Below are 12,010 nucleotides of genomic sequence, written 5' to 3' on the forward strand. Positions count from 1 at the left end.
CTGCTGGAGTCCTCTCATTCTGATCCCCTTTCTCTCTTGCTGTCTTCCCTTGGCCCCCCGTGGCCATGACGCTGCCCCCAGTGGGTCTAGGGCATCCTCTGAGCCCCTGTCCCTGTGCCACCAGCCCAGGGCCCAGCGGGGAAGTGCTCTATAAACTATGTTTTGATGGCACTAAATAAGATTCATACAGCTTTGCAGTATTTGATTGTGGATTTTTAATCTGGCACCCCAGGTGACCTGTAAGCTCCTTTTATTTTTCCCTGCAGCTGTCTTCTGAGATACATTTGCTGGGCCTTGTTAATGGTTTGTTTTTTTCCGCTTTGATTTATTAGATTAGAAGCTCAGTTCCTGGCCTCCCCCCTCCTTGGGAGAAGTTCTTGCTTTGTCTCCATAAAACGTTGCTGTTGGGCCTTTTCCTGGTTTATTACTTTGCATTAATACCTGGCAGCTTATCTGAGTTCGCCTTTTATTTCCTTAACGTACAATAGTGCCTCCCCTTTGGAGGATGCAGCTTGCAAAGGATTTATTGGCCTCTCATTTTTTACATTGGGAGGTATCAGTCCCAGCCTAGGGATAAGCAGCACGGGGAATTTTAAATGGTTTGCTCTAAGCCACGTGGCTAATCAGGGGTAAAATGAACCAAGGATACTAGAAATGAATGAGCAAGGAAGAAGGCACATGAACTTGTGACATCTTCTGCTCTTTGGCTTGTGACCAATATGAGACCAATTTGTTTTTAGCTAGGTGTTTCTCTCTGAAGTGGGTAGAAAAGATTATGTGAGCTAAGAAAGGAGCCGTCCATCAACAGGAAAGCGGGGGATATGCTTTCCCCCCAAAACCCATTTAGTAGAGGGATTACCAGTTCCTTACCTGGGGGGTTTCTGTTGGGTAGCAGAACAGGCAGCTTTGGCCCTGGGTTGGTGTGGGATTCCTCTACAGCGTTTTGGCTTTCAATGCATCGGATCCTCTGAAAGAAATAAGAATGGTTGCATCAGGCTGGCCGATTAGTCTGCTGACTTTAGGGAATACGTTGAGAGGAGGTTCCTCAGGCTCCCATCTCTGTAGGGTCCTGGGTGGGAAGGTAGGTTTGCTCCCTAGGGCCCAGGACCTGCTGTTAAGGCACTTCATTTCCCTCAGAGTCCTTGAGGATCGGAGGGGCTGAGTTCCTCAGCCTCAGGGGGACAGGCATAAAAGCTGAACAGCTTTCCAGAGCATTCTGGAATGAGAGGTAAAACATGGATCTGGGGACGGAGTACAGAGTTGTTCAGATAGGACCACCCTCCTGGTGTTCACAGCTGGGCCATGAGCCCAGTTCTGTTGTTTGCAGATTTTGTGTCCTTAACCATAAAGCCTGCTGCCTGGGAGCCATCGGGGAATCAGCCACATGGCCTGCTGCTGCTGATTTTAGGGTAGGGCACGGCTCTGAGCAAACAGCGTAACTTTCCTTCTTCTCTGCCAGCATGTGGGCAGGCAGAGGCTCCTAGCTCCAGCTCAGCACACCCCTGCTCCCTGCTTCTCTTCTCTTAGCCCCTCTGCATGCCTCATTTTTAGAACAGACCGGGTTGACCAGATACTTCAGTTAACGAAGACATCCACTTGTTGGAATAAGTACCTGTTGGTTGCTGTGGGGCAAAAAATACCAGCCCCAAAACACAACAGCTCAGGTCTTCCCTTTAGACTGCTGGTAATTTAACAGGGTGGAGATAATTTGTGCGTGATAATTTATTTCCATCGCCCCTGCAACCAGCCTTAACTTTTCACCCCCACCCCCTGCGTGTGTGAAACAACTAACAAGTAAGCTAGCTGGGAGACAGCTCTGGGTGCTAAATTGGGTAGCGACAGACGTTTGGCACTTCAGCGATCAAGTGCAAAAAGTATCTGATCAGAGCTTCTCACGCTGCAGTCAGCAAGTCTGGGGCAGTGGCTAGGAGTCTGCCTTTCTAACAAGCTCCCAGGTGATGCTGCCAGTCCGAGGTGTACCCTTGGGGTAGTGAGGTGTTAACAGATTAGGTGCTAGCCATAGATTTAGATAAGGTAATACAAGGTCCAAGCTACAACGGAGAAGGAGCTGTTGGCATACGGGACTAATATGCCTTTCCAAACATTCTCAGGGTGGTGAGTGGCCCTGGATAGCCTGTGTGCAAACCCCACCATTGCCACTTTCTAGGTGTGTAACTTTGGTGTCATAGTCTGCTCCGGCTGCTATAACAGAATCCAGAAGGAGGGGCTTATGAACCACAGAAGTTTGTTTCTCACAGTCTGGGGGCCGGACGTCTGAGCTCATGGTGCCAGTATGGTTGGGTGAGGACCTTCTTTCTGGTTCATAGCCGATGCCTTCTAGCCGTGTCTGTACCTGATAGAAGGGGCTAGACATCTCCCTGGAACCTCTTTTGTAAGGGCACTCATCCCATTCTGGAGGGCTCCCCCCACATGACTGAAGCACCTCCCAAAGGCCCCACCAACTAATACCATCATCTTTGGGAGTTAGGATTTCAACATATGAATTTGGGCAGGGGGAGGGGGACCCCAAAATCCAGACCATAAAACTGGGGCAAGTCATTAACCCTGCCAGAGCCTTGTTGCCCACCTGCAAACTGGGGTAGGTAATTACTACCCACCTTCAGAAGTGTGTATGTTTGGGAATAAAAGAGCAAGCCCCTGTAACTGGTTAGAACAGCTCCAGGCCCATACAGAGCAGCCAAGAGCTAAGTCTTTCCATTCTCTCACCTGGGCGCGCCTCGACTTGACGGGGCCTGACCAGTGAGACTGCGGGCCCTGGGTCTCTAGCAGGCACAGCAGGACTGGGGACCTGGTTCATGGCAGGGCTGCCTTGACCCTTCCTGGGAATCCCGGACACCAGCGATGACCGCTCTTGGCACCCGGCACCCATTAGGACTTGTTCCCTTTCTCTGTGGCCAGAGATTGCTTCAGGAACTGACCAGAAAAGCCAAGGACGGGCTGTAACTGAATGGATGAGGATTTAAAGGGTGGGGGAGGGGAGAAAATTCTTGTGGGGAGAGGAAAAAGAAGTCATTGGGTGGATTCTTGAATGAAAAATGGTGAAGTGCTGTGGGCTCAGACAATCCCTCAGTTGTTTTGCTGTGGGCCAAGGCCTTGAGCATCGTAACTTGGCATTGAACTCTGGGGATTGCAGCTCGGTTCCCGGGGCCAGGCGGTGTGGCAGAGGGGGCTTCTGCGCACACCTTTGGGGTGTTGGCTGAATTGGAGAGTTGGTGCCTAAAGGTCCCTTCAGACACAGCAGACAAAAGAAGGCAACAAGATGGGGCCCCTGGCTGTCTTAAGAAAGAGGCCAGGGGTGCCTGGGTGGCTCAGTCGTTAAGCATCTGCCTTCGGCTCAGGTCATGATCCCAGGGTCCTGGGATGGAGCCCCGCATCGGGCTCCCTGCTCAGCGGGAAGCCTGCTTCTCCCTCTCCCACTCCCCCTGCTTGTGTTCCCTCTCTCACTGTGTCTCTCTCTGTCAAATAAATAAAATCTTAAAAAAAAAAAAAAAAAAGAAAGAGCCCAGATCTCTTCCCACCATGGATTCTGGGGGTCCTGGAATGAAGTGCTTTTGGGCTCTGAGCCTCAGTTTCTCCTCATCTGTAACAGATGTGGCCAGCCTCCCTGAAGCGACGAAGGAAGTGCCTCACACGTTCAATGCACCTGGTAAATGTCAGCTTTTCTTTCTGGCTCTGCAGATCCTTCCACTGAGTTTGCCCCAATCAGGAAGATGGCTCCGGGCTCTCTGGCTGTCTTACCGGGGCGGCGGGGGCGCGGTGGGGATGTACCTCCTACACCCAGGGCAGCATCCTTGTAATCATCGTCTTGCTGTGAGGATAGTTGATGACTGCGAAGGACTTGCCCCTCCGGGCCACGCTGGTACCTCATGCAGCTTTGCAGCTGCAGAAAAGTCTTGTGTCTGTGCCTCATTCCCCATGACCGCACTTGGCTGGAGCAGCCCTGCCCACCCCCCACCCCCAACTCGATCCAGCTGTGTTAATGTAATTAGCAGAGTTAGGCAGCAATGGCACGTGTGCTTAAAAAAAATCAGACACCACGGTGCTGCCTTTGGTACCGCTGAGTGCCATCCCTGCGGAGGCCACCTCAGCGTGCCCAAAGCACCTGCCTGGGGTGTGTGTGTGTGTGCGCGCGGTTCATGCAGGTTGGATCACAGCTTGTGGCAGCCTGATGACTCTCGGGGTGATCTGGTTTCTTCGAGTCGGCTGTCGGTCACATGGCTGGGTGGGGAGGAGGCCTGAGTCACTCGAATTTAGGACCCTTTGGAATGTTCTAGTCTAATAACTTCCTAAAAGCCAACTCATGGATGAGGTACATTAGGATCTCCTGAGGAGCTTTTTTATTTTTTTTTATTTTTAATTTATTTTTTTAAACCAATTTTTTTTTAAAGATTTTATTTATTTATTTGAGAGAGAGAGAATGAGAGAGAGCACATGAGAGGGGGGAGGGTCAGAGGGAGAAGCAGACTCCCCGCCAAGCAGGGAGCCCGATGCGGGACTCGATCCAGGGACTCCAGGATCATGACCTGAGCCGAAGGCAGTTGCTTAACCAACTGAGCCACCCAGGCGCCCCTTGAGGAGCTTTTTAAAAAAGCAGATTCCAGGGCCCCATTTGGAGGTTCTTACTTAGTAGATCTGGAATGGTTGGGTCGGGCACAATTCCCAGGTGATTCTCGTGTGCCGTGAAGTTGGGCAAAGCCCCGCGCTAGTCCAGCCTTCTTGGTGCTGGGGCTGGACACAGAGGAGCAAATCTGTGATTGTCACCTTCTGTCTCACGGGGCAGTCAGTGACCGATCTAGAGCCAAACACCGTCCTTGGAACTCAGTTTCTTTTTTTTGGCGTGCAGACGCCAATGAGACAGGCCTCTAATTTTTGCATACAAACCGCTGGTCTGTGCCAGAAATTTAGCCCCGCAGAAGTGTGCTCTAGTCTAACCAGGGCTCTCAGCTGGGGACTGTTCTGTTCTCTCTGGGGACACTGGGCACTGCTGGAGGTATTTCTGGTCCTCATGACTTGGGGAGGAAGGGGAGTTACTACTGGCGTCTAGTGTGTGGAAACCAGGGATGCAGCTAAACGTCCTGCCCTGCACAGGACAGCCCTCAGAGCAAAGAAGCATCCAGCCCCGAACGCCAGTAGTGCTGAGGCTGAGAAACCCTGGTCTGGGTGAATGCTTTGCAGATTTAACGGGGCACCCGCCCCTGACTTCATAGGCCTGAGATTCTGCATTTCTAACAAGCTCCTGGTGATGTGGACGCTTCTGGGGACCACACTGCATAGCAGGGGTTTTTAGAGGAGTGGATTTTTAGAGGAATGGATTTCACAGTGACTGGGGTGTGGGCTGGAGTCACAGCTCTCCTACTGAGCTGGCTGTGTGACCTTGGGCAAATTACTTAACCTCTGTAAACTGCAATTTCTTTATCTGTAAAATGGGGATAATATTCCTTGGAGTCAGATAACATCTGCAAAGAGCTTGGCACTTCTCAGCTTTCGCGAGCCCTCGATAAGCGTAGCTGTTATTGTTGTTACTATTATTATCTGCTTAGCCACTCAGCTTTGTCCACAGGTGCATTATTTACCTACTTTGTGCCTAATGCTTTGCTAAAATAGGACCAGTTGGGAGGAGATATGAAGGGTTATCTCTGTGATGGTGAATTTTACAGATAACTAATGTCATTTTTACTCCCCATTCGCCCCACCCTCGGCCACTGGGTGGGAATTGAGGTTGGATAAGAGATGTGACGTCGGCTCTGTCCTTCCCATCCCCAAAACACCGCGCGGGCACTACACTCACTCACCACAAGTGACTATGGAGAGAATTTCCTAAAAGTCAGGTGTTCTCATTCTGATCATGGCTTTAGGGATCACAGAGATGCATAGACATCCAGTGTCGCGGGCACTCGGAACTCTGAATGTCATCTTGCATAGGTGTGTTTCAGAGCAGGCTCAGAAGGTGGGGTGGATCTTTGTTCAAAGCCCCGCAGTGCTTCGCATTAGCCACATGGCCTGGGAGTTAGTTAATAATGCAAAGCCTCTGTTTTCCCATCTCTAAAATGGCAGAAAAGTCGTACCTGCTTGTGGAGCTGCAGAGAGGCGGATGTACCTGCCTTGCTAACTGGGGGCCAGTGTTGCCCCCGTCCCGCCGCTTAGGGTTGTCCCTGGGAAGGCTGTGTTCAAGTGTCCGTGCGTTCCAGCCCCGCGGGAGGCTTACCGTGGACAGAGCTTGTAGGCTTCCCTCAGGTAGGCTAATTCATTCGGGCTGCCTTGCGGACGAGCGCCCCAGGTTAGAGTGGTCGCCTTCCGTCCCGTGGCGATCGGCGAGGTTGGGAAAACGCGCAGGCGACCTGGCTGGGCCGAGGGGTAGAGGACACAGTAACTCCGAGAGTCGGCCTGACGGACTTCTTATTTTGGCAGAGGCTCATGCTCTCCTTGCCAAGTCATCGTCGTCGTTCGTTACTTAGAGGTGTTGGGGGGCGGAGGGGGGGGGCAGGAGAGGGAACATACACAGCCGGCTGTCACAACAGCTGCCCTGCACGTGGGGGTAACCTGGAAGCCGGGCGGAAGCCGGGCGGAAGCCGGGCGGAAGCCGGGCGGAAGCCGGGCGGAAGCCGGGCGGAAGCCGGGCGGAAGCCGGGCGGAAGCCGGGCGGAAGCCGGAAGTGGAGGTGAGGGAGCTGAGCGCCGAGGCCAGTGCCATAGGCACTACTCCTGCAGATTTCCTGGTGAGTGTGAAAAGACGCTGCTGCTGCCAAGCCGAAAAGCCTGGCAGGGGTGAGCATGGGGCGGGGAGTGGTGGAGAGGAAACCCCTGCGTGCTCCAGGTGCTGGCCCTGAGGAGGCCTCTTTGGAGGTGCCGGTGTAGTGCCGGGAAGGGCAGGCCGAGCTCAGGTGTGCAGGCTCCCTCCGCTTGGTGCACAGCTCCTGGGAGAGCAGACGGCCTTCATCGCTGTCAGTGCGAACTCAATGGCTAGAGGAGGGTGGGTGCCGCCAGTTAGCAGGGTACCGAGGATCCCTTCTCCCAGACCGGAGGGCCCCGCTGGGGAGCCTGGGCAGAGCGCTTTGCCTCCTACTGATTAAGAGTCAACTCTGGGGCGCCTGGGTGGCTCAGTCGGTTAAGCATCTGCCTTCGGCTCAAGTCAAGGTCCCAGGGTCCTGGGATCGAGCCCCGCGTCGGGCTCCTTGCTCAGCGGGAGCCTGCTTCTCCTGCTCCCTCTACTGTTTCCCCTGCTTGCGCTTTCTGGTACTCTCTCTGTCAAATAAATAAATAAAAGCTTGAAAAAAAAAAAGAATCAACTCTTACTGCTTTATTGAGAGAAGTTCAGGTGGATGAGATGGATAAGAGCGAAGGCCATAGAGCCCCTGCCTGCTTTCCAATTCCAGCTTTGCCAGGTACCAGCTGTGTAACCTTGATGAATTCACTTTACCTCTCTGTGCCTCGGTTTCTCCGTCTGTAAAAGGGGAACGAGGACGATAGTGCTCTATCAGTTATTGCCACAATAGGGCTGCCTAGCAAGCAAGCAACCACTAAGCCTCAGCAGCACACGATGATTGTTTATTGTTCACATATCTGGGTGCTCTTGCCTAGCTTTGCTCATACGTCTGAGGCTCACTGATCCAGAATGGCCTTGGCCGGCATGACCGAGGTGGTTCAACTGTGTTCTACAGGCCACTCATCCAAGGGCAGGGTAGCCCAGGCAAGTTCTCATGGGTGCAGCAAAGGTGCTGTGGCCAGGAAGCCACGCAGCAAGCCACGCTTTTAAATCCACTGCAGGATGTTTGCTGACGACCCATTGATCAGAGCAAGTCACATGGCTGAGCTCGGAACGTGGGGCAGAATGCCCTGCCCAGGAGGACATGCCAAGTTCCAAGGCCAAAGGAGCACATCAGGGAGGACTGAAGAAATGGGGCCATTTTTGTAATTTACTGCAATTACTAGCCTCACAGTTTCACATACAAGCAAACCCTCACCCACCCAATTATTGTTCTTAGGATGTAGGATGACATGATTGGTTTTTTGTGGATATGCTGATCTTGCGAGAAGAGACGGTGGTGGGTCAATAAGTCTCTTGTGATTACTTGTGTGGTGGGACAGTCCTCCTAATGGCTGAGCCGTCATTACGGCTGGCACTGTCCCCATCACCACCATTCCTCACCGCTGGGACCACCGTGACCGCTCCCAGCACTCCCGTCACCGCCACAGCTGCCTCTCCCACCACCGTCAGCACAGCCAGAATTAGAATCATCCTTCAGACTTGGCCAGATCATATTCTTCATGATGACTTCCCTAACCAGCTTCCCCCAAGGAAGGAGCAGCACTCCGCCGTTTCGTAGCTCGCCCGGGGTTCTGTGACGTCGTGCCGTGCTTGACGTACGCTATTTGCTGATGGGTCTCCTCTTCGCCCCTCTCAAAGGGGGCAGGAAACATGTCTCTGTGCCCGAGTGTCTAGAGAAGAACCTAGCTTAGAGTGGGTACTCAGTACCTGTTGGGGACTATGGACAGGGGAGTTTTACCCCACTCTTGTGCTACCCTCGTTCTAAGACCAAAGACTGGGAGAAGCCCCCCAGACTGCTAGGGGTTCAGGGGTGCATAATAAGAGTCACCTTCACAAGTGGCACAGGACGCTGGATTCCATGGATCCAGACCCGGAGGGACTCTAACTTAGATACTTATGATGGACTCTTCATGATTGCCTGTGTTAACACCAGCTTCTGTAACCTACCTCCCCAAATCCTGAGAATGAACCCAAGCTTATTTCTCACTTAGGCAACAGTCCAGCACAGGTGTTCTCGTTGGGCACCTGTCATCCATTTGGTGTTTCAGGGCCCCAGGCTTCTTCCATCTTGTTGATCTGCCCTTCAAAACGTAGCACTCCCAAGGTCACGCTGAAGGTCATCTGCTCTTTTAGGCAGCTGAATTGGGCCTGGAATTGGGTCCTACCACTTCTACTTTCATTCTACTGGCCAGAGCTTGGTCTCAGTGGGGCAGAGAAATGTATTTAGCTATACATTCATTTTCTGTTTAGCAAGACCCCTCACAACAGTGTTTATGCAAGAGATATGTAGCATTCTTCTTTTCCTTTTTTTTTTTTTGTAACACCTCTATCTGATTTTTCATTTTAAAGCCGGTCTTAACCAAGTCTTACTTACATTTCTTGCAACCTTAGGTCCTAGTCTGCAGCTCTGTAATAAAATGGGGATCTTTGAATCAGGAAGGTGGGGTTGGAGACTGTGCGTTTTCGTTTACAGTTTATGCATGGTGAAGATAAGAGTGTTGTTCTATGTTCTTCCTAGAACCAGTTAATTATTATTATTATTTTTTTAAGTAATCTCTATTCCCAAAGTGGGGCTGGAACTCACAAGCCTGAGGTCAAGAGTTGTGTGGTTTACCAACTGAGCCAGCTAGGTGCACCAGAACCCAGTTAATTTTTAGGCTAAAAGTTTATATGGTTGTTGGCTGGCAGCTGCAGAGTACACAGCACCCATCTTGCTGGTTTAGAACCTTTGAGTTGAGGGATGGCCAAATAGGCTTTCAGGAGCAGAATAGAATCTGCAGGGAGTTGGCAACTATTGAATTTAGTGACTACAGCAAAACTTTGCTCCTTTCTTCTCATTGTGGAAACACTGTTTATACAGCATGTCGCCCATAATCAATACAAGAGAGACATTAATGAAGAGAATCTCTTGTTTGGCAGACAATGCTTTCCCTTTGTTGGGACTGAGCTGCTCAGCTAATTTCCTGGGAGTGTATTTATGAGAAGTCGGTTTGTGATTCTTGCAAGTTGATATGTGAGGTTCTTGACTTTTTTTTAAGAGAGGAGTCAACAACCTAGTGTGTTATTGTCAAGTATTTTGGTAGCTTGTAATTTGAGGAATGTACCCATGAGAGTGCCTCATTTCATAGCTTTGGGGAATTTGTACATACTTTTTAATGGGTGAGGTTGACAGGGGGCTTTCAACCTCTTGTGTTAGATGTGAAGCTACCATAAATCCAAGCATCAGGGGAGATGAATATTTTAGACTTGTGGAATTTCACCGAGAGAAAGACGTTGGACAAGATGCTGGAGCAGTTTGGGGCAACCCTGGGGTGAATCAGCCTTCACCCTATGGAGTTTACAGCCTAAATTCCCTCCCCTCTTCAAAAGCAATTTTTGTTGGTCTTGTTACTAATAGAATGTCTTCTCCCCTGTGCCGGTGTTCCCTTCACTTCCCTTCTGGAGCGCAGGGGCTCACTTCCTTCCATCACTTAGGAAATTCTGTTTCGTGTCCTGTTTGTGGGGCTGCCCTACAAAACTTACTTGGAACTTGGAAATCAGGATGCCCATTTCTGCCTTCTTGCTGTCTCTCAAAGAAGGGTTGAGCTGTATGTTGTCATAGTGTCTTCCTGATGTTCTCCCAGGTCTTCTCTTTTTTCATTTAGTTTGAAGCTACAGAATGTAGTAGTAAGTGCAGTGGACGGTCGGTGGACAGCTGGACCTCGTATGGCCAATTTCTTGGCTTTTGGATAGTTAGTTGAATGTGATGTCACCTTGTCTTGATCATGAAATGGTTTTGAAAAATAACATTTTGGGAACCGAGATGTTCTGGCTGATAAGTTTTCTAGTCAGTAGAAGGGAATGACCTTGGCCAGAATCTGTAACCTTGAATTATTTAGCCTTGTTGAGCCTCATTTTCTTCTCTAAGAGACTAGGTGTGCTAATGCTTCCTTATTAGGGTTTTGGGGAGGATGTGTCTGAGGTTTCTTGACTGTAATGAACATACAGAGGACTCAGTATGTGGTAACTACTATTATTATTATATATAAAATCACTATTGGTGAGAGACTTTAAAATAAATAAAATGATATGGACTATCAGAAGCAGTGATTTTCTCGAAGGATTTTATTTTGTAATCATTTGCAGCATCCTTTGTGGAAGCAAATCCAGAGTAGCTGGTATCTGTGGTACCCTGTAGGGCTCCTATAATTTACAGAATCAGTTTCATAAATATTTATTATCAAGTGCCTATGATGACGGTTCAGACACTATGCGTGCAGCTATTTGGTTAAAAAGGTTGGGCAGAGTGAACATGATAATACAGAGTGCTTCCTCCACCGTCTTATAGTTAGAGTGACCTTGTGCCCTGGTTTGCCCTTGACAGTCCTGGTTTATTGCCGTGGTCCTGGCATAATTATTAATAGTGCCCCTTTCATTTCAGAAGTGTCCCGGTTTGGGAAATCAATTTTATGGTCACCAATATAGTCAATTATTGAGGCAGAAGGAGTTTCTTGAGAAAAGGACTATTTAAGCTCTCTGAACAGGACGGAGCACAATGAAAACTGTTCCTCAGCAAGTTGAATCCTGGCTAGATGGTTAGCTGTAGGACCAGAGAGGAGGAGGCAGAGGGGAAGGCATTTTGGAGACAGACCAAGGCAAACACCACCAGTATCAGTGACAGAAACCCAGCTGGAGATACCATCTTGAATTCCAGAGTGTGAAGAACCAGCCTGAGGTTCCAGGCTTTCTTGTTTAGGATTCATCCATTAGCCCATCCCAGATGTTTTCATTGAGATCCTATTAAGCTTAAATCTTTGCCTTAGAATTCCCTAGCAAAAGGATTTGGGGAGTGAGGAGCAAGAGAGGGGTCTACTGCTTCAGATGCTGAACTAGGTCATTACTCTGGTTTCTGTGGTCATTTTCTTTCTGAATTTGGGGTGTACAGGTCCTGAGGGGTTATTACGAAGCACTAGTGGAATTGCAAAGACTTATTCAGCCCTAAATGTCCATGGTGCAGAGGTTGAGAAAGTTTGCCATAGAACTTCCTTTTTTTTTTTTTGCCCCAGAAATTCTAGTCTTACCCACTGCACTACAATGTCTCTGCTCTTGTTTTCTCATGTGCCTGAAAAAGGGCAATAAATATTTTATTTATTTATTTTTTTAAAGATTTTATTTATTTGACAGAGAGAGCACAAGCAGAGGAAGAGAGAGGGAGAAGCAGGCTCCCTGGTGAGCAAGGAGCCCG

The 12,010-nt window shown here is 49.9% G+C and overlaps 1 protein-coding gene across 6 annotated transcripts in view; it reads left to right on the top strand.

Annotated features, from left to right (window-relative positions):
• CHST11 (carbohydrate sulfotransferase 11) overlaps positions 1-12,010 on the top strand; it is a 256,433-nt gene that overhangs the window by 33,950 nt on the left and 210,473 nt on the right. The window lies entirely within an intron of this gene.

The sequence above is a fragment of the Leptonychotes weddellii genome, chromosome 5, assembly GCF_054177405.1.
Source record: "Leptonychotes weddellii isolate Sample4059 chromosome 5, ASM5417740v2, whole genome shotgun sequence".
NCBI classification, from domain to species: Eukaryota; Metazoa; Chordata; class Mammalia; order Carnivora; family Phocidae; genus Leptonychotes; species Leptonychotes weddellii.